General features: G+C 44.9%; 1 long non-coding RNA gene across 1 annotated transcript; it reads left to right on the top strand.

The window, feature by feature from the left end:
* Positions 1-18,184: 18,184 nt before the first annotated feature.
* On the top strand, positions 18,185-19,020 carry LOC103606029. The gene is made up of 2 exons (XR_551839.1): positions 18,185-18,298; positions 18,651-19,020. It is a non-coding gene; the product is annotated as an uncharacterized LOC103606029 (long non-coding RNA).
* Positions 19,021-21,881: the final 2,861 nt, after the last annotated feature.

Raw genomic sequence — 21,881 nt, 5'->3', positions numbered from 1 at the left:
GCTTGGGAAGCCAGGGCCCTTCCTGCTGTGGCTTGGTGGTTGTCACTGAGCTGGTTGCACTTGTTGGAGGGGCATGACTAAGACTCTCAGCCCCCCACCACCCTGGCTCAGGAAAGCCCAGGGCTCTTCCTGTGGTGACTCAGTGGTTGCCGCTGGGCTGGCTGCAAGTGTCAGGGGACTAGGCTGAGGTCTGAGGTCCCCCACCACTCTAGCTCAGGAGAGCCCCGGGTACTTCTTGTGGTGGCTTGGTGGTCATTGCTGGGCTGATTGCACGTGTGGCTGAGGCCCTTGTCCCCCACCCTTGGGACTAGTTGTGGGTGTTGGGGGGCATTGCTAAGACCCCCAGCCCTCCCCCCTTTCTGGCTTGGTAGCCCAGGGGACTTCTGGTCCTTCTAGGTATTATAGGTGTTCTTTGGTGAAATGAGAACTTTACTAGTTAATATCAAACTTTGTCTCTGGTTGTAGGTACTTTGTTTTGTCTTTCAGTTCTGTGTTGGATTATTTGCTGTTCCCACCACTTAAACTCTGTGCTGGAACTTATTTGTTGTCTTTTGCTTACTTCTAAAATGGGGGACTGTATTAGTCTGTTTTGTGTTGCTATAACAGAATACACAGAACTGGGTGATTTATAAAGAAAATGAAGTTTATTTGCTTACAGTTTCTGAGGCTGGGAAGTTCAAAGTCCATCTGGTGGAGGCGACAGTGACCCAGAGGTCTCATATTGCAAGATGGTGGAAGCAGAGAGGGCAGAGAGAGACAGACTCTCCTCTTCTTTTAAAGCCCTCAGAACTACGCCCCTGACCACCATTTTTAATCCATTCACTACTGCACAGTCCTACAATCCAATCACTTCTTCAAGGCTCCAACTTTCAATCCCCATAATAGGATTTCCCACCCTCTTAACATTAATAGTGGGGGCTAAGATTCTAATATGTAAACTTGGGGGACACAATTCAAGCTTCAGTGAGTTTTGGGGGGACATCATTCATTCTACTACAGGGACCTTCCTGTGGGGACCAGTATTTGAGCCATGTGGTTTAGCTACATTGGTGCTTTGCTGCTGATTCTCTAGGGAAGGCTTTTTGTGCAGCTCAGGTTTTAATGGTTGACTTTATAGGTACTTCCAGGTCTAGTGAAATTCGGTGCACCTGGGTTGTGTAGAAACTGGTCTGGGCCTGGGTCTTTTCATCAAACTGCATCCCATGCAATTCTGTATTCCTGACCAGTCTCCTCTGAGTGATCTTGTGCTGATTGGGGGGCAGGTCAGCTGTCCTTGCTGTGCCCCAGTGTTCTCCCATCTGCCCCACTGCCTGTGCTGCAAACAGTTCCCATGGAGTGGGCCATGAGCCGATCCCTTCCGATGACTCACTGGCCTCTGAGTGGCTCCTTTTTTTCAGTGGTTGTTGCTCCTTGCTCCTATGTGGGTCCACGGGAACCCTATTAGTGATCTTGCTGGCCTGGGGGCCACCAAGGCTCTCTTCTCCTCTGCAACCTCCAAACAACTTCATCTGAAGGGCACAGCTGTGGCTTTTGCCAGCTTTTGCTCCATGTACTCAGTAGCTCCAGCCTGGAAACGGCTGGGGCTTGAAATGGTCAGGGCAGTTTTTTCTTTCTCTCATCGTGGCTTCTCCTGCCTTCATGCACTCCGTTGGTCTCTCCTCTTCCCCTGATCTCTAGTGGCCCCAGCTTGGCTGTCGTTGCTTTATTATAGTTGTAAATTGGTTGATTTGTGGGAGAGAGTGATGCTGAGGACTGTCTTCTGCCATCTTGACTGGAAGTCTCAGGAGCAGGAAAGCCAGAAAGAGGAGTGATGTGCCAGAAGTTGCCCGATGGCAGCATTCCATGCTTGGATACTTGCTGGAATCCGAATCGGACACTGAGTAAGCTGCTAAGTGCTCCTCTGCCTGCTGTCACATCCAGTACTGGTGCGAACACTCCAGCCCTGCTTGTCAGCTTCCATCAGCTTCACTTACATTCCTGACCGAGGGGTAGGTGAGTCAATGGTGTATAATTTTTTTGATGTGCTGTTGGATTCGGTTTGCTAGTATTTTATTAAGGAGTTTTGCATCTGTGTTCATTAGGGATATTAGCTTGTAGTTTTCTTTTTTTGTTGTGTCCTTGTCTAATTTTGGTATCAGGGTAATGCTGGCCTCATAGTATGAATTAGGAAGAATTCCATCCACTTCAATTTTTTGAAATAGTTTAAGAAATGTTGGTATTAGTTCTTTAAATATTTGGTAGAATTCATCAGTAAAGCCATCTGGCCCTGGGCTTTTCTTTGTTGGGAGAATTTTTATGACTGATTCTATCTTGTTACTTGTTATTGGTCTATTTAGGTTTTCTATTTCTTTTTGGTTGTCTTAGTAGGGCATATATGTCTAGTAATTTATCACATTCCTGTAGGTTTTCATATTTATTGGTGTATAGTTGTTCATACTTGTCTCTGATGATCCTTTGTATTTCGGTGCTATCTGTTGTAATGTCTCCATTTGCATTTCTGATTTTATTTATTTGGGTCTTTTCTCTCTTTTTTTCTTGGTTAGTCTGGCTAATGGTTTGTTGATTTTGTTTATCTTTTGAAAGAACCAGCTTTACATTTGATTGATTTTTTTGTATTGTACTTTTAGTCTCAATTTCATTTATTTCTGCTCTGATTTTTATTATTTCTTTTCTACTTATTTTGGGTTTAGTTTGTTCTTGCTTTTCTAGTTCCTTGAGGTGCATTGTTAGGCTGTTTATTTGAAATCTTTCTATTTGTTTGATGTAGGTGTTTATTACTATAAACTTTCCTCTTAATACGGCTTTGGCTATATCCCATAGGTTTTGGTATGTTGTATTTCTGTCTTTATTAGTTTCAAGAAATTTTTTGATTTCCTTCTTAATCTATTTTCTCACCCATTGGTTGTTCAAGAGCATCTTGTTTAATTCAGTGTGTGTGTGTAGTTTTGCAAGTTCCTCTTGTTATTGATACTTAGTTTTATTCCGTTACAGTTAGAAAAAATACTTGATATGATTTTGATTTTTTTGAACTTGTTGAGACTTATGGTCAATCCTAGAGAATGTTCCACATGCTGATGAAAAGAATCTCTTTGACATCTTAACAATATTAAGTCTTTCAACCCATGAACATGGGATATCTTTCCATTTATATGTGTTGTCTTTAATTTCTTTCAGCAATGTCTTATATGTTCCATTGTACAAGTCTTTTGCCTCTTTGATGAAGTTTATTGCTAAGTATTTTATTCTTTTTGACATTATTGTAAATGGAATTATTTTCTTAATTTCCTTTTCAGATTGTTCATTGTTAGTGCATAGAAATGCAACTGATTTTTGTGCATTGATCTTGTATCCTGCAACTTTGCTGAATTAATGTATTAGTTCTAAAAGTCTTTTTGGTGGAATCTTTAGGGTTTTGTAATTATAGTTGTTTTGTTAATCTTCAGTTTTCTGCATTGCTCAGCTCCTTTAGTTCCTTTACCCTGTTTTTTTAACAAAATTAATTTAAAAATGTAAATCTAAAAAAAAAAATGGAAATCTCTGACTCTCCTGTTTGTGGCTTTCCTCTAGGGTCTGGTAATCATTGTTGTCCAGTCCTATCTGAGAGGCACTAAAGCTGATTGGAGGGTCTTTATGTATGGGGGGGTGGGGTGGAGAGATATGAACAAGGCTTGGCGTATGTGGGCCTCATTATCTGATGACAGCCATTTGGTAAGGAAATCCTCAGCTGTCAAGTCTGTGGGTCTTTCCTTCTGGGCTGGTCAGTGTCCCCAGAGAGCACTCCCAGAGTGTCCTGCCCATGGGGGAGGGGGTGTCTAAACCTGGCTTCCCCATTCTGGGGGTGGACTGGAGACAGAGGCCAGGAGGTCTCACTAATCAGTCAATCCTGTTTTCCTTCCAGTGCCTCCCTCAACCTTGGCTGTGCCTGGGGTCCTCAGTCCTGAGTCTCTTTGGTTCAGTTCCCCAGAGGGTAAAGCTCCCATCTTCTGGTGGGGGAGTAGTGGGGTGGGAATGTCCGTGCTACATAGGATAAGGAGGGGCATCTGGGGCTCCAAAAGCAGGCTTTCAACTCATCCTCTCTTTTTATTTACCACCTGCACTTATCACCAGAGATGTCTGCTGCTTGGAATTCCTGGGTTTCCAGGGCTCCTTTGCATGATGTGGCTTGATTCTTGTTGGATTTCAGTCTTCTCCACTCTGCTGAGCTTGTTGCCCCTTGACTTTCCATCCTCCAAAGTGTTCTCAGCTGCTGCCATCTCTCTCTTGTTCTTTGTCAGTTTCTGCCACTTGTATTGCTTTATTGTTATTTTGGTGAGACTTGGGAAGGGATGGGGAATATATCTCAGTGTATCTCAGAGGGTCTCCTCAGTACTTTTCTGATGGCTCATAATTGTGCACAAGATTCGTGCATCACATTTACTTGGTCTCAGTATCATTGGTTCCTGGGAACGGAAAAGTACTTCAGTGCATATCAATTGATTGATTGATTCCTATTTACTTATATATTTATTCAGCAATTTCTTTCTGCCAAAATGAGAAAGTTGGACTAATTGCCATGGTCCCTTCTGGTTTGGATATTCTACCATCTTAGAAATCATTTTATTGAGTGGGTGCTGAGTTCAAAACTAGAAACGGGGATGAAGGGCATGTAGAGATAGGTAAGACGTTCCTGCTGTAGCCGTACTCCAAGCTGGCTCCCACTGACCCTCATTTCCTGGTGTTCATGCCTATGTGTAGACCCCTCCCACATCCAATGGGGCAGACTAAGTAATGAATAAGATATTGTGGAAATGACGCTGTGTGATTTCTGAGACTATGACGTGAAGGACATTGTGGCTTCTGCCTTTTCTCTCTTGGATCACTCACTATGGTGAAAACCAGCTTCCACATCATGAGGACACTTAAGAAGCCCTGTGGAGAAGTCCACATGGCAAGGAAAAGAGGCCCCCTTGCCCACAGCCTGCACCAATTCATTATCCATTTGAGTGCGCAATCTTGGAAGTGGACTTTCCAGCCCCAGTCAAGCCTTCAGATGACTACGTACGTCTAGACCACACTCTAGCATACATCTAGACTGCAACCTTGTGAGAGACCCTGAACCAGAACCATGCTGCTAAACTGTTCCCCAATTCCTGACCCACAGAAACTGTGAGATAAATGTTTATTATTGTCTTAAGTTGCTAAGCTTTGGGACAACTTTTCTCTCTGCAAAAGATTACTATTAACATCCATAATCTCTCACACTGGGCCCAGAATCTCTGTATGATTGCTGCCACCCCCACCTCCTGTTTCCCTGTGATCCCCTCTCTGCCAACGTCTCTGCCCCAGCCATGCTATGCTAGCCTCCACCAGTCCCGCTAACTGCCGAGCACCTTCTTGCCTCAGGTACTTTTCACATGTTGTTCCCTCTTGTCCCTATCCTTTCTTCTCCTCCTCTCCTCTCTTAGCCTATTCATCTTTCAAGTTGATGCTTAAATGTCACTGCTGTAGTGACAGATCCCTGACTCCTCTCGACTTCCATCGGTCCTGCGCCTCAAAGTAAACCCTTCAAAGCATCTATCAGACTTGTAATCAATTTATTATTTGCGTAATCACTTATTTGATGCCTGTCTCCCTCCACTCCTAAGACTCTAAGCCCTCCGAGGGCAGGGAATGCATCTATCCTATACACTGTTAGCTCTACAGTGCCCTGGACAGCACCTGGAACACAGTAGGTACTGAAGAGATACTTGTTGAGTAGCTGATTGGGATGTGCTCTTCTACCTGACTCAGTTTTCATCATCTCCACTATAAGAAACACAGCTTAGAGCAAATCTATAATTAAAAGCAGGTCAATATGTTATTCTTAAAAGACAGCACATACACTTTTATTTAAAAAAAAACAAAACTCTCACTTCCGACAGTGACTCATTTTGTGACCTCGGGCTGCTTGCCTTTCCTCTCTGAAAAAGGTAGATAGCAACTGGTACAATGCTTCTCTTGAAGGCTGGGAGCTATTTCATTTAGAGAGGTTTTGGCAGGGTTTTCAATGCTCTTAAAGTACAATTTTCTTAATATCCAGGTAGTTGTAAGTGATTATATAAGTGATAAATAGAAATGAACTGATTTACCATGTGGACATATCTCAGTTGTTGGTGTGTGTGTGTGTGTGTGTGTGTTTACACCTTTTGGTGCTAGATTGGTATATATTTGTGCATGCAAATATTTTTTAAAGAGTCTGTTTGCTCTTTAAAGTTCATGAATATCCTAAATTCTGCTGGAGACCCGTCTCAAGATGTGATTGACTTTGACTGTATTCATTTCTAATAATAACAAACCAATATTTACTTAAAGTTTACTATGTGTCAGGCATTATACAAAACCCTTTGCCTTTATCACATCCGATCTTCACAATTACTTTTGCAAGGTAGGAACTATTATCATCCCCATATTACAGATGAGGGAACTGAGGCTCAGAGAGTTTAAGTCACTTGCCTAAGGTCATACAGATAGTAAGTGGCAGAGCAGTAACTAAAATCTGTGTGGCATGCTTTAATCTATGGTAGACTTGTGCTTGTGTATTTGTGACTAGGAAAATAAGGAAAAAGAGGAATGCTACAAAAATGGCTATTTTTTCTGAAGGATTTAAATGTAAAGGAGACTTCAGAATAGCGTTAGTTTACAACCAGATGCTTGGGTACTGGGGGTATGGCTGCAGGAGGTATGCAAAGCTGATGGATGCAATTGTTACCTGCAGTGCACCTGTACTTATCAGAGAAGCTCTTGTAGCATCCATCGAGTTATGGTTCAGTTCAAAGCAAAATCATGTTTGCATAACAAACAACAGAACAGTCTAAACAAAGGCCAGTATTTGGATACAGCTGGATCTCAGGAATGTAGACAAGAGGAGACCCCTGCAGCCCACCAAGCCCTGAGCCAGAGCAGATGGGATAAAAGACAGGGCCAGAGGAGGGGACCTTGAGGTTGGTTCCATCTTGTACTGAAACTGATAGTAACATGAATCTCTTCACTTGAGCCCCTAATCTAACCACGTATGGTTGCCGTTCATTCACTTAGTCATTCAACAAATGATTTCTGCACACTTGTTACGTGCCAGGCATTGAGCAAGGCATGGGGGTAGACAGGTGAGCAAGGCAAATGTCCCCACTCTTGTGGAGCTCACGGTCTTGTCTGGGAGAGGGATATTTGTCGGGGAATATCTACATTAAACAAATTATTATGCAAATAATTATTTATTTATGCAGCAAGAAGAACAGAACTGTATGAGAGGGGCTCCTGATTTAATCAAGGGCATCAAAAACAACCTCCCTGAGGAAGTCATTTCATTTGAAACTTAGGGGTGTTGCCAGGGGAAGGACTGTTAAAAAAAAAAGAAAAGAAGAAAGAAACCAGTGTATTATTTGTGTGTAAAAACTCATCCCCAAACTGAGTGGCTTGAAACAACAATAGTCATTTTGTTTCCTCTCATTGATTCTGTGGCTCAGGAACTTGGGAGCAGCTCAGCTGGGTGGTTCTAGCATGGGGTCTCTCATGAGGTTGCAGTGAAGTGTTGGGTGGGGCTGCAGTCATCTGAAGGGTCGACCGGGGCTGGAGGGTCCACTCTGATGGGGCTCACCCACGTGCTTGGAAAGTTGATGCTGGCTGTTTTCTGAGGCCTCCGTTTCTTTTTTTTTTTTTTCCTTTTTGTCTTTTTTTTGTGACCGGTAACGGGATCGCAACCCTCGGTGTTGCGCCCGCACCGTGCTCAACCAGTGAGCGGACCGGTCTCTATGTGGGATCCGAACCCTCGGCGGGAGCGCTGCCACACTCCCAAGTGCCGCACTCTACTGAGTGCGCCACCAGGCCGGCCCCTCGGTTTCTTTTTATGGGACTGCTTGAGTGTCCTCATGTCACGATGGCTGATTTTCCCCAGAATGAATGAGCCACGAGTCCAGAATGGAAGCTGCAAAGCTTTTTATGATCAGTCTCAGAAGTCACACAGGCTTACTCTGCTGTATTCTATTGGTCACCCATGACCAGTCCTGATCATTGTGAGGCACTTTGAGGCCATTTAAGAATGTCGGATCCTTAGGGGATAATTTATGGCACTTGCATACAAGGTTTTCCTGCAGCCCTGTCTTGGATAGCTGGTTCCTGTCCCACATCTTCAAACCTGCAGACCTGCAGACCTGCAGAGGGCAGATGATGTTGCTTGCCGTTCTTGCTCACAAATCAAAGTCCCCCTTTCCTCCCTAAAAACTCCTGTGTCATTGGACCATTCTGCCCGCTGCTCCTCTTTGCTGCGGTTGTCTACCAGCCCGGGGACTTCCTCCTCTTTCCTGAAGATTTTCATTCCTGATCCACTCTTCTGTGCAGCACCAACCCCTGCCTGATTCTTGCTGGTTTCAATATGCACAAAAATGCTCGTTCACCATCTGGCCTCCCAGTGCCTCTGAGGATCCCGCCCTCCACCCACCTCTCCACTCATTCCCATTGTCATACCCTTGACCTTGCCATTATCAATGACTGCAACCCCTTCAGAGCAGCAATTTAAATCATCCGCAGTATAAGAATTTACCTTCTAGTTCCCCACCTCCAACACTTCTTTGGCCCCTCCTGGGTGTCCAGTTTGTTGTCCTTTCACCTTTTCACATCCTTCTCGGAGTTCATTTCTCTCCTTACTCAGCTGAAATCCCATCACTTCCTGTACACCCCTGTATTTGTTTCCTGGTGCTGCTACAACAAATGATCACAAACTTAATGGCTTAAAACAACACAAATATATCATCTTACAGATCTGGAAGTCAGAAGTCTGAAATGGGTCCCCCTGGGCTGATATGAAGCCATTGGCAGGGCTGGTTCCTTCTGGAAGCTCTGGGGAAGAATCTGCTTCCTTGCCTTTTCCACCTTCTAGAAGCCACCCATTTTCCTGGGCTCATTGCCCCTTCCTTCACCTTCAAAGTCAGCCCCATTGGGCTGAGTCTTCTCATGCTGCCATTTTTCTGGTTCTGTCTTTTCTGCTCCCCTCTTCCACTCATAAGGACCCTGGTGATTATATTGCACCCACCAGATAATGCAGGATAATCTCCCCATCTCATAGTCCACTGCTTAGCTGCTTTAATTCTGTCTGCACCCTTAATTTGAATTCCCTTCTGCAGTGCATCCTAACATATTTGGAGATTCCAGGGGTGAAGAGGTGGGCATCTTTGGGGGGCCATTATTCCGCCTCCCACAAGCCCCTCCAGTGCTTTGCCCCTCTCTATTTTACTAGCCTGAGTAAAGTCCCAAATTTCCTTGAACCCAACTGTCCACCCACTTCATGCCTGTCCCCAAGGAGCTAATTATGGTGGAGAAAGAAACCACAGCTCACTCCAAATTCACGACCACTCCTCTCAGGGAACCCCTCGGATGCCAGGCAGCTCTATTTCCCTAGTCCATTCATGCTCCTGGCTCCTCCACGCTGGTTTCACGCCTCCTCCTCTCTCTTCAAACCCCCACACTTCCTTCCCTGACCTTATTCACAGCTGACACTCTTGCTTCCCACTTCCCCAAGAAAATTGGAGCACTCAGAAGAGAACTTCCCAGACTCAGCAGCGCCCGCCTGCATCTGTGCTCAGGCAGGCCTTCCCTCCATCAGCATACAAACACACTATAATTTCTTCCATCATACAAAACAAAAGCAAAAACACAGTAAAACCTTCTCTCGTTCTTACGTCCTCTCTGCAGCCAATGCCCTCTCTGCTCCTTTTTTTTAACAGCAAAACTTGAAAAAATGCTCTCTGCATGTTGGGTTCAATTTCTTCTCTCTCTCTTGGATCTGCTCCTATCCAGTCTTGGCTTCCACTGTGCTTCTCAAGGTCACCGACAACTACCACGCTGCTAAATCCAGAGGCAGATTGTCCGTCCTCACCTTACTGAGCTCTCAGCAGCACTTGATGCAACTGCTCACTCCTTCCTCCGGAGTCTGCTTTCCTTCCCTCCCCTCCTGGTTTCCTTCTCTCCCGGGGGTGGCTCTGTTTCAGTCTCCTTTGCTGATTTCTTACCTCCTTGACCTCGAGATGCTGGAGAGCCTCACACTCCCTTTGTAAGCATATCCAGGCTCTTCTTTTGAAATACCATCTTGTAAGCCAGCCACCTTCAGATTATATCTGTATCCTGGACCTCTCCTCTCAACTCCAGACTCTTTCCTACGCTCCACTTGGAGGTCAAATAAACTCAAAATGAAAATGGCCAAAACCAGAGGTGGCATCGCCAGCCTCCCCGTTGCTCAGGCCAAGCACTTTAGCATCAGTCTCAACTCCTCTCTTTCCCTCATGCCCCTCCACCAGCCTGAGCCCAGCTATGTCTGGGACCTGACCCCTTCTCACCACAGCCGCTGCTCCTGCCCTGGCCCAGGCCACCAACACCTGTCCTCTGGATTAATGCAGCAAACTCCTGCTCTCCTGACTCTCCCCAGGCCCCTGCACAGCCTGTTCTCAGCAGAGAGACCTTTGCAGAAGGTAAGCCCAATCATGTCCCCTCCTCTCCTCAAAACCTTCAGTGGCTTCCAATGGCCTTGGAGGCCTTGCCTGAGCTGCCCGCCCCGCATCCCCTGCCCTACCTCTCGATGTGATCGCTCCACACTGGCTTCCTTGCTGTCAACTCCAGTGGGCCAGGCACACTCCCACCCCGGATTCCTCACCCTAGCCGTTCCCTCGGCCAGGAACATTCTTCACATACCCACTTCCTTCACACCTTGGCCCACAGCCCGCCTTCCCCGAGAGCTTGCTGACCACTGTAGGTAAAGGTGCAGCCTCCGCTCTCCTGGGCCAGCTCCCCGCTCTCATTCTGTGCTGTATTTTCCTCCATTAACACTCATCACCATCTGTGTTCCTTTCCTATTGTTCCTGCAACAAGTTACCACCAACAGGAGCTAAAAACAGTACAACTTATTATCTTGCAATTCTGGAGAGCAGAAGTCTACTGTAGGTCCACAAGGCTGCGTTCCTTCTGGAGGCTCTAGGGTAGAATCTGTTTCCTTGCCTTCCCCAGCTTCTAGAGGCTGCCTGCATTCCTGGACGCACGGTCCCTTCCTCTTCAAAGCCAGAAATGAAGCATGCTCTCTGTCTGACCTCCGCCTCCTTCTTATAAGGACCCTGTGATTACCTTGGGCCCACTCAGAGAATCCAGGATAATGTCCTCGTCTCAGGATTCTTAACTTAATCATGTGTGCAAGATCCTTTTTGCCATGTAAGGTAATATATTCACATACCTCACAGGGATTAGAATATGGACCTCTTTGAGGGGTTGCCATTACTCAGCCTGTCACACCTGCTGATAAACCGTATGTGACTTCTTTATTTGTTTACCATCTGTCTTCCTGAGGAGAAGATATAGACTCCTCAAGGAGGATTTTTATGTGTGTCCCCAGTGCCTGGGACTAGGCATGCCTAATAGTAGATGATCCATAAATATTTTTTCGGAATGAACATCTGATCTATGGCTGTGTTTGCCAGCTGCTGATATATGTGTGCCCCCAGCCCCTGCCAACAGCAGCTGGTTTTTGCAAGCAGCTGCTTGCTACCTATGTGGTGGGCAGTGACAACAGTGCCCGGGGTGGCTGCAATGAGGGCGTTGGGCAGCCCCTCCACCGGGTGGGTGGGCTGGGGGCTGCGCTCCCCTTCTATCAGCCACCTTTTCATAGGTGCCTCGTGCAATTGGATTTAGGACCTCAATGTTCATTGTGTCTCGAGGTGGAAGGGTCTGTCCCGCCCTGCCACTCCAGGAGATGTGGAGAAAGAACCTCATCTCCCTCAGATTTGAACCAGAGATTCATCTTCATTCTGGAAAATGGGATTTTGTTACCATGGCAACTGAACTTCTAAAAAAACAGATGTCAAGTAGCACACGGATCCCAGTACTCATGGCAACCGCCATTCTGCATATTTTGGGGAGAAAATGTGTCTTTGCCTTCTTCCTGCCTCCATTCCTGGGAAGGGGGAGGTGAGGTTAGCAGCACCAGGTTTCCTTCTAGAATTGATGACACACTGAGGTTTTTGGCAGAGGTTTGGTTAGAGGCTAGACCCCTCCCCCAGTGTGAAAGCAACTCTCTTATACAAGGTCACATAACCAGTGCCTTTCCCCCATCACTTGGAAGGAGGTCTGTCTTCTGCCCCTCCCTTCTTTGAGGCTGCTCAAATCCCTGGAGACTTGCTTGGGTTCTATCGAGGACACACATGGGAACAGATCACGCACACACACGCATACACATACCTGTGGGGTGAGGATCTGACGGGTGCAGGCATCACCCTTCATCCACCCTTCCATTTGTTCTTTCGTTGATTGATTCGTGTATCCTCAGTAAACATCCACTAAGCGCCTACTGGGCGCCTGGCACTGTGCGGGTCACGATTCAGGATGTGCTCCCGGCTCTCCAGCTCGGAGCCTTACAGAGGAGATAAGCAAACACGTAAATTACACTGTAGCTTGAAAGAAAGAGGCGTGCATGAGGCACAGGAAGGAAGGCAGTGGTTAGAGATGCAGGTGGGCGTGGAAGTCAAGGGATCCAGAAAAGATTGGCTAAACTATATTCATTCTAGGAAAACTTAAGAAAAGAATGTCTCTAATGGGTTTCTCAAAGGCATCTTTGACTCAGTTGAAGATGCCCCTTCTTCCCATTGTAGTGTTTCTGAAATCAGGATTTGTCTTATGATCAATGGACATATTGAATGAAGTGTTGCTCTTCCTAGTCCCAATTAAATGATGGTGTTTCTTATAATCAGTGGTGTCTTACAATTGAGGATACATGGGATTTCTCCTCTTTTTTTTTTATTTCCGATGTTCATCAGTAACTAAGCCTGAGACCTCAGAGAATCTTCTTGGCCTTGGACTCCTGTTCACATTTCCTCCCTGAAGAAATGTAGCCTTTCCCATTAAAGACAGAGCATGGTTCCAGTGAGAAGGATTTTGAGGGGCTTCTCTGCATTTGGTGGCAGTTTAGTTAGCATTTAAGAGCATGCATTCTGGAGCCAGACTGCAATCCAGGCACCATCACTTTCCAGCTGTGTGGCCCTCTCTGAACCTCGGTATACTCCTCTATAAGATCGTAATACTCCCTACATTTAGGGTTGATTTTCCTTCGGTTTTTTCACTTGACACATATGACCAGAGTGTCTGCTGTGTGTTAGGCACTACTGAAGAGCTGGGGATGTGAAAGTGGACAAAACACACTAAATCCCTACCCTCGTGAGCTTACATTCTATTGGAGGATACCAATGATAAACATGCAAGTTATTCAAATATAGTACATTAGATGGTAATAAGTGCTCTGGAGAAAAATAAAGCAGGGAAGTGGTTAGAAACAGCTAATGCAAGGGAATATTTTGCTATAATAAACTGGGAACCCAGGTTTCTTTTATCTTGTTCTGCCATTCTCAACACCTGGCTAATATCTCATGGTTAAGGATGGCTGCTGGAGCTCCAGCTCTCTTGACTGCAATCCAGCCAGCAGGAAGAAAGAAAGAAATGAAGGAGGAATGCCTCTTTCCCTTCAAGAACACTCCCTAGAAGTTTGATGTGACCCTTTCCTTTCCTTCCCTTTGGCCAGAATTTAGGCACATCGTTATGCCTCTGCAAGGAGGGCTGGGAAATGTAATTTTTATGTGTCCAGCCAAAAATTAGAGATTTTATTACCAGGAAAGAATGGATAGAATAAATATTGGGGTACAATTAGCTGTCTCTGCCACAGTTCTCACAAGGATTTGATTAGATGATGCATGCAAAGGATTTGGCACAGAATAAGCACTCAGTAAAAATGAGCTGTATTTTGACACAAAGTTTTCTTTTCTTTTTTTTTTTTTTTTGTCTTTTGTCTTTTTCCGTGTCCGGCAACGGATCGCAACCCTCAGTGTTGCCCCCGTACCGGACTGGGGACCGGTAACGGGATCGCAACCCTTGGTGCTGCCCCCGCGCCTTGCTCAGCCAGTGAGCGGGAACTGGTCTGTATGTGGGATCCGAACCCTCGGGCGGGAGTGCCGCCGCACTTCCCAAACGGCGCACTTATCCAGTGCACCACCAGGCCGGCCCAACACAAAGTTTTCTTGATGTATGTGTTCCTGGTAACTATTTGTACATGGTAAACATTGAGCAGATGGGGAAATGGAGGCTCAAGGGTCTTAAGTGACTGACCTGTGGCCACAGAACTGAAAGGTGGCAGATCCTGTCCTGTGGGCATCCAGTGGGTCTTCCTGGAAAAGAGCAGGGGGTGATATGGGGGTGAGAGTGTATCATGGATAACTGAGAAGCCCCTGAGATCCTGTGTACTATGCCCCAGGTGATGCCATGGGGGAGGGGCATGCAGGATGTGCTCAGCAAGTGCAGGCCACCACTTTCTGGCCCTGGGGCATCCTCCCCAACAGGTGGGCTTGTTATTTGTCTTCCAGGGTAATCCACAGTTTGGTGGTTTTTCAAAGCAGTTTCTCTTACTCTGATGTGCTTCTGCTCAAAAAATTCTTTCTGCTTACAGAGCAGAATCCAAACTCCACCTTTCCTGGCACTTAGTAGACATGATGCAAATTTATTTTAAAAATCAATTAAAGGAGCTCCATGATCTGGCTCTAATTGACCTTTTCAGCCTCTTTCCCTACCACCTCTTCTTGCCCCAGGGTGGAATCTATTCTTCTGTAACTCAATAGTTGCATTTTTTAGAAACCTCAGGTTGTCACACTGTTGTTTAAAAATAATTGTTTTAATAGAAAAAAGAATAATAGAAAAAAAATTGTATGTTTCAGACTTAAAATACTAAGAGTTGCCTTGGTCTGCTCATCAGACCCTCCTTTCTTCTGGCCTCAGCCTACAGCTCCTAGACCTCAGGGGTGAGTATGCATCCCAGATTGGGCAACCTTATTATCCCTGCTCTTGGCCACAGTGATTGGTCCAGGCATGGGCATGTGACCTGAGATAGCCAACGTGCGGTCTTTCTCCCAGTCCCCTGCCCACCTTCCCCCTTCTGCTTGCAAGCTGAAGAGCTAAGCTGGTGCTCTTTGCAACTATGATCTACCCGTAAGACAAAAGACTAAGGTGGTAGGAGAGACTACAGCAAACAGGCCCCGAGAGAAAAGCAGAGGGGAGAGGGGGGAGGAAGTGTGGAAGGGGAAAGAGGAGAGAAGAATAAATACCAGTGCATCTGAGCCCTGGGTGCATGGGCATTAGAGGCCATTGTCATCACTGTGCCTTTCTTAATTAGACTTGAGCCTGTAATTTTTCCTTTTTGGCCTAAGCTAGTTTTAATCGGGTTAGGGCTGTAACTAGAGCGAGTTAAGTGAGGCATGTAGGGTGCAAAGTTTAAGGAGGCACTTGCATGAACCTGACAGTAAGCGCCTCCTTAAATTTCCCACCCTATGCTCTTCTGGCCTCCCCTTAGTCTTGACCCTGAGTTGAGTTTCAGTGACTTAGTAACTGAATTAATTCTTGGCTTAATATAAGCTCTACTTGTATTTTGTATTTGCAAGTTTAAAAATATTATTTTTGTAGATCCAATTGGCCAAAAACACCTAAATAATAATGAGCATATGCTGAAGAATACAGACAGCTGGATCAAAGTCAGTGGGTTTCTAGGCTAAGAAAGTAAACAGCGGCCCATTTCAAAACGGTCAACAGCTGACTTGGCTGTAACACAAGCTATTCATTAGGGAACGTGGTTTACGTTAGTTACAACCCAGTCAGATGTCAGTTGCGACTTCCTCAGAGCTCCTGTCATTCTGACTTGTCTTCCGTTGGTAGAACAGACACTGAGAATTCCTTTCCCTTCCTCTGGGTAGCAGCACCTAGAACAGTGCTTGTCTCGTGCCTAGAACACACTCAGTAAATACTTGTTGAATGAACACCCTGATTTCTGACCGCCTTTCACCCACCCACTTTAATAGTGGGCACAGCGCTTGTTCTTGGCCAGTTGGTATTTTTCTTCCCCTGGTTTTGGTGATTAGCTCACAGGTGGATATGTGACCCAAAGTAGTCCACAAGACTTAAATCCCAGGACTTTTGTTGAAACTATGGGGAAAGAAAAGTCCTCTTCCACTGGGGCTTCAAAGCTGTGAGCGTGTGGGTCTGAGGGTCCCACTGGACATTTTATGACCTGGGAGTGACTGTCTAAGAAAGGAGCAAACGGGGCCGGCCCGGTGGCGCATTCGGTAGAGTGCACCGCTTGGGAGTGCAGTGGCACTCCCGCGAGGGTTCGCATCCCATGTGGAGACTGGTTCCCGCTCACTGGCTGAGCGCAGTGCGGGCGCGACACCGAGGGTTGCGATCCCGTTGCCAGTCAGTAAAAAAGACAAAAAAAAAAAAAAAGGAAAAAAAAAAGAAAGGAGCAAACAGAGTAGAGAGATAAAGATGAATCCTGATGCCGTTTTTTTTGGATTTCTGGATCCAGCCAACCCTACATTTTCCAGTTATTTGAGCCAACAAATTCTGGGTTTTGTTTTTATTTTTGCTTAAGCAAGTTGGACTCGGGCTTTTGCACTTCTCACTGACAGAGACCTCTTCAATGCAGTTCATTTTTCATCTGTGCATCTGTTAGGATGCTCTTGGGGGTGGTACTTACCAACGGGCCAATTCAGTGGGATTACACGTAAGGTTTATGATTCTCAATTACAAGTCAGGAGTAGCGGTGTGATCAAAGCTCCAGCTCCACTTCTGTATGGTTCTCTTCGCTTTGCCGTTCTTCGTCTATTGGTCTTGGTGGCAACAAGACAGCTTCAGCAGTTGTGACACATTCAGACACATCGGCCAGAGGCAGAAAGGGACTGTCTCTTCCAGCCTGTGCTTCTTAAGAGATTTTTCCTTAAGCCCCTCAGCCAACTCCCCCTCCCATCTCATTGGACAGAACCGAGTCACATGTCCATTCCTAAACCAATCCCCGGTAAGAATGACGGAACCACCACGATTGGCTGGGGCTGAGGCCAAGGTCCGCCTCCCTGGAGCATGGGGTCCCACAGAGGGTCCTATATCTACCCCTTCCTCTCCATCTACAGTCTGCTTTCAGCTTGCACCCCGTACTAGACGGACACCCTCCTCCCATCTTGAGGAGAAGCTCTTCGTTCGACCTTGCGCCCTTTCCTGCCACCATAGTATTTCTCGACTTCCTTCCATCAGTGCTAGATGGGCTCATGGTTGGCAGGACTCAAAGGAAGTAACTGAGGGGTTCAGCCCTTTCTCAGGATAGACAAAGGCTCCGGATGGAAGAACAAAGGCCGAGGAAGTGAAGTGTCAGAGATTCAAGATGGCCAGCAATGGACGCCTTGAGGGACAGTGAGCTCTCCACCGAGGGAAATGTTCAAGAGAGGCTAGGTGACCCTCTCTAAGTCAAAGTAGAAGGACGTCACCTACTGGGAGTGAGTTTTGACTGGGTTTGTTCACTTATCCATTTATTTAGTCAACAAATGTGAGGGTTCCATGAACTTCAAAAAGTTCATGGAAAGATTTGAATTCCCTTTCAATTCTATTTTTCCACAAACTTTTTGAAGTACCCTTGTATTTATTGAGCACCTACTATATACCAGGTACTGTGCTAAACACTGAAAATGTGGTAGTTAACTACAAAGATACAGCTCCTAGGGCTTATTCAGCTTGGAGTTTAGCAGGGAAGATGGATAGTCAATGAGTAATAATGTACATAAATATATAATTACATGTATAATAGGATGACCCCCGAAGTCCCTTCTGATCAAAAATTTATGATTCTATATGTAAAACGCTTTTCAGTGACTGTCACATAGTAGGTGTTCAGGAAATGTTTCTGCCGTTATTATTCCCTTACCACAGAAGCCTGTGGGGATATTTTCCTCCCCTGAACTTCTATATTATTGTCCTTATGTTACTCATTTTTCATTCAGCCTCATAGCTTTATTTAAATATTGAATTTTATATTTGTTTATCTTCTAATTATGGTAAATATATTTTTTTCCAGAATTTCTACAACTTTAACCAACCAAATGATGCCGAGCAGATTCAACTGGTTAAAAACCAAGAATTATTCATATTCACCAACTTCTTTGCCTACATTCTGTAAGCCAAGAACACAAATAATATTTAAAAGGAGAATTCCTAACTCGTCTACAGCAGTTTCCCCCACGGCCACTTGTCTGGGCCTACAGCCGTCCTGTGCAGAAAGCAGGGATCATTAACTCCTTTTTCTAGCTGTGGGAACTAAAGCTCGTAATGTTGAAATGGTTTGTTCAGTACATGGAAGGGAGAATGTGTTTCTTTCTGCAGTTTTCAGGTAGCTCAAATAGAATCCCTGCTGAAAGACACCTGGGGAGTCATCTGCTTTTATCTGTCCATTTTGCAGGTAAGGAATGGAGACTTGGGGAGGTGATGGGATTTGCCAGAGGTCACATGGCTAGTAAATGGCAGAGCCCATCTAGGATCAGGGCACCTGACTCCCAGGCCTGTCCTAATCCACCCTTTCCCAGCTCATAGGATGCTGGTGTCTCCCGAGTGACCGACTAGCTTGTTAATAACAAAGAGGTTCCTGCACTTCCCAGGTGAGGGTGGGGGCGACAGTCCCAGGGCCTGCTGGCAAATAGCAAGCCTAAGGCTTAACTGGGCCCTTGATACAACCCATTGTGGGGGCACAGTTGGCCTGAGTGCCCTCCTTAGACCTCCAGACTTTTGCCCTTCTTTCTGCATCTGCCTTCCAGGCCCCGACCCTCTCTCTTCTCTTTGTCTTCTGCATCCTGTGCTCCTGGCGCCTCCTTGTGGCTAAAAATATCAACTGCAGCCATGACTACACTCGACATGATCCCAGGAAAATCTCGGACATCATAGACTGCAGAGATTGAGGGACCCTTAGAAATTATTTTACATTTTCCCCTGTGGCGAGACTGACCTGAGCCAATATGACAACCCAAGAATCCTGATTTCCAGACCAGTTCCTCAAATGGGCTGCCGTTGACTAAATATTTGAATAATAGTGATGAGTATGATTCAGGGAAGGAAATGACCCAATCAATCACTAATTGTTTTTAGGGCCAAAAGCATGAACTAAATAAAAGTCATTATAGTTTCGTGCTTAAGCATATAGCTCTTGCAACTTCATCTCAGCGAGTCTCAGTTTCTGCATCTGAGTCTCATTTCCGTAATATGGGGATAAAAATAGTATCTAGCTACTTTGCAAGAATGATGTGAGAATGGCATGAGATGGTGCATGGAAAACACAGTATCTGGCACATCATATGCAAGAATTAACTCAAAATGGATCATAGAACTAAATGTAAAACCTAAAGCTATAAAACTTTTGGAAGAAAACATAGGAGAAAATCATTGTGACCTTAGATTAGGCCAAGATTTCTTAGCTATAACGCCAAAAGCCTTTTCCATAAAAGAAAACAATGAATAAATTGAATTTCATAAAAACTAAGAACTTCTGCTCTCCAAAAGACAATCTAAGAGTCAGAAGTCAAGCCACAGACTTGAAGAAAATATCTGCAAATCACATATTTGATAGAGGACATGTATCCAAAAAATATAAGGAACTCTCAATAATCAGGAAACAAAACAACATATTTAAAAAATGAACAAAGGTTTGAACAAATACTTCACCCACAAAGATATATGGGTGGTGAATAAAAAGATGCTCAACATTGTTAGTCATCAGAGAAACACAAACGAAAACCATGATGAGATGAATACCATTAGACCGTTTAAAATTGAAAGGCTGATCATACCAAATGTCGTGGAGGATCTGGAACTCTCATACTGCTGATGGGAATGCAAAATGGTACAGTACAATCATTCTGGAGAACCACTGGGCAGTTTCTTAAAAAGTTAAACATACATCTACCATATGGCCTAGACATTCCGGTCCTAGGAATTTACCCAAGAAAAACGAAAGCATATGTCCATACAAAAACTTGTACATGAATGTTCATAGCAGCTTTAATTAATAATGGTAAAAACTGGAAACAATCCAAATGTTCACCAGCAGGTCAATGGATAAACAAATTATGGTATAGTCATACGATAAAATACTAGTCAGCAATAAAAAAGAATGAACTATTACTGGTACATGCAACCACATGGATGAATCTCAAAATAATTATTTGGAATGAAAGAAGCCAGAGAAGAGGCTACATACTATAGGGTTCCATTTACATACACTTTTAGAAAATGAAAACTGATTTATAGAGACAGAAAGCAGATCAACGGTTGCCTGGAAATAAGTGAGGGTGGGGGGTGTAAGAGAAGGAAGACAGAGGGTTACTGGGAAACTTTTAGGGGTGATGGATACGTTCATGATCTTGATTGTGGTGATGCTTTCACAGATGCATACATATGTCAAAACTTACCAAATTGTACACTGTAAGTACGTGCAGTTTATTGCATGTTAATAAAGCTGTTCAGAAAAGTATAGTGCCTGGTCCATAACATGCTGTTTGAGGAGTTTCTAAATGAAAGAGTGACTGGTCAGTTCCCCTCAGAGACTGATTGTTCTCCTGTGATCTGTGGTGCTGGTGAGGTCAAGGCTCATCACTCCATCCTCAGGGACAATTTTTTCTGCCATGAGATCTCCCATCTTTGTTTACTGCTGGAACCTTTGGCCATTCAATGGTAGGTAGGTCCCACTGGTCCAAAGGAGACTGAGAAAGTGAAGCCACTGGATGTGATCCCCACTGGGTGCAACTTCTTTTAGGATATTCAAAAAGCCTACTTCCTTCTGTGAGCTTCTAACAGCCACATCCTCATGGAGGGACAGTGGACCAATTCACTGACGTGTAGAGAAATTAATCCCTTCCTCTTCGTCAGACTTTTCACAAACTGCCTTGAATTGTAATCTTTTGGGTGCTTGCCCCAACTTTACTAGATTGTCTCCCAAGACATTTCCTTTATGCCATGGCTGTTGGGAAGCTCACAGTCAAGGCTGGTGTCCAATTGTATGATTAACTCATCCTAGGTGCTTGTCACCAGGTAGTTTCCTGCTCCTTTTATCTGGTTTTTGTTCTAACTGTATTTATTTTTTGTATATTTGTCTTATGGTTGTTCCAGCCTATGTAGTCATCTCAGATTCTTTTCACAAGTAGATGGGGTTTAAATCATTATAAAAAGTCTCCCCTGTACCCTCCATGAGGATGTGGAGCATGCTGCACATTACACCTGAGTCGTGCTGTGTGTCCGAGAGAGTAAATTGCATGGCATAAATGCTCATTAATGCTATGTTGAATATATTAGATAATTCTTAATAATTATGTTAGGGGCTCTCCCAAGATAACATCCTATAAGAAAACTGAATGACAAGCTGATGCTCTTGTTAACATTTTTTCTATATCCTGTTTCCCATGGCACCTGTCTGGCGGTGTCAGTGCAAGTGCTAACATGCCTGTCCTTATATCTATTTGGTCCCTGGAACTTGGCAAATACCTAAGAGGCATTTATCCAGTGACTTGCAGGGAATTTTTGCTCCTCTGAGGAGAAATCTGAATTTAAGTTGGAAGTGAAATTCTTCCAGTGGTGGCATTGTCCTTAGAGACCCTGTCTCTCTCAGGTTGGGTCCCCACCCCCTAGATGCTCTGCCTGGTCCCTTAGAAACTTACCTCACTTTCTTGAAGTCAGAGACTCATTTTTAATTTGTGACTCAGTGTGGACAGCCATTCCAAGCTGGGAATGATTCCCTGGGGACATCTGGCTGCAGCTGAAATTGCCCATCTCTCATTGCTCCTAACAAGGTCCACATGATGTAAATTTCAAACTGTCCCAATAGGACCATGCTCAACATGGCTAATAAAGTATTTCAGCCTTGGCCGAAAATGGCAGGGTTGTTTGAAACTGAACTGTCTCAATTAAGAGTGATGGCTTTTTAACAAGCTCTCAAGGAACCCATAAAAGGGCCTGGAGAATAAAACAAGAAGGTCCAAAATAGGCAGACCCCATAATCA

This window comes from Galeopterus variegatus, unplaced genomic scaffold, assembly GCF_000696425.1.
Source record: "Galeopterus variegatus unplaced genomic scaffold, G_variegatus-3.0.2 Scaffold142, whole genome shotgun sequence".
Lineage (NCBI taxonomy): Eukaryota > Metazoa > Chordata > Mammalia > Dermoptera > Cynocephalidae > Galeopterus > Galeopterus variegatus.
This window is presented reverse-complemented; position numbering and strand designations above follow the sequence as displayed.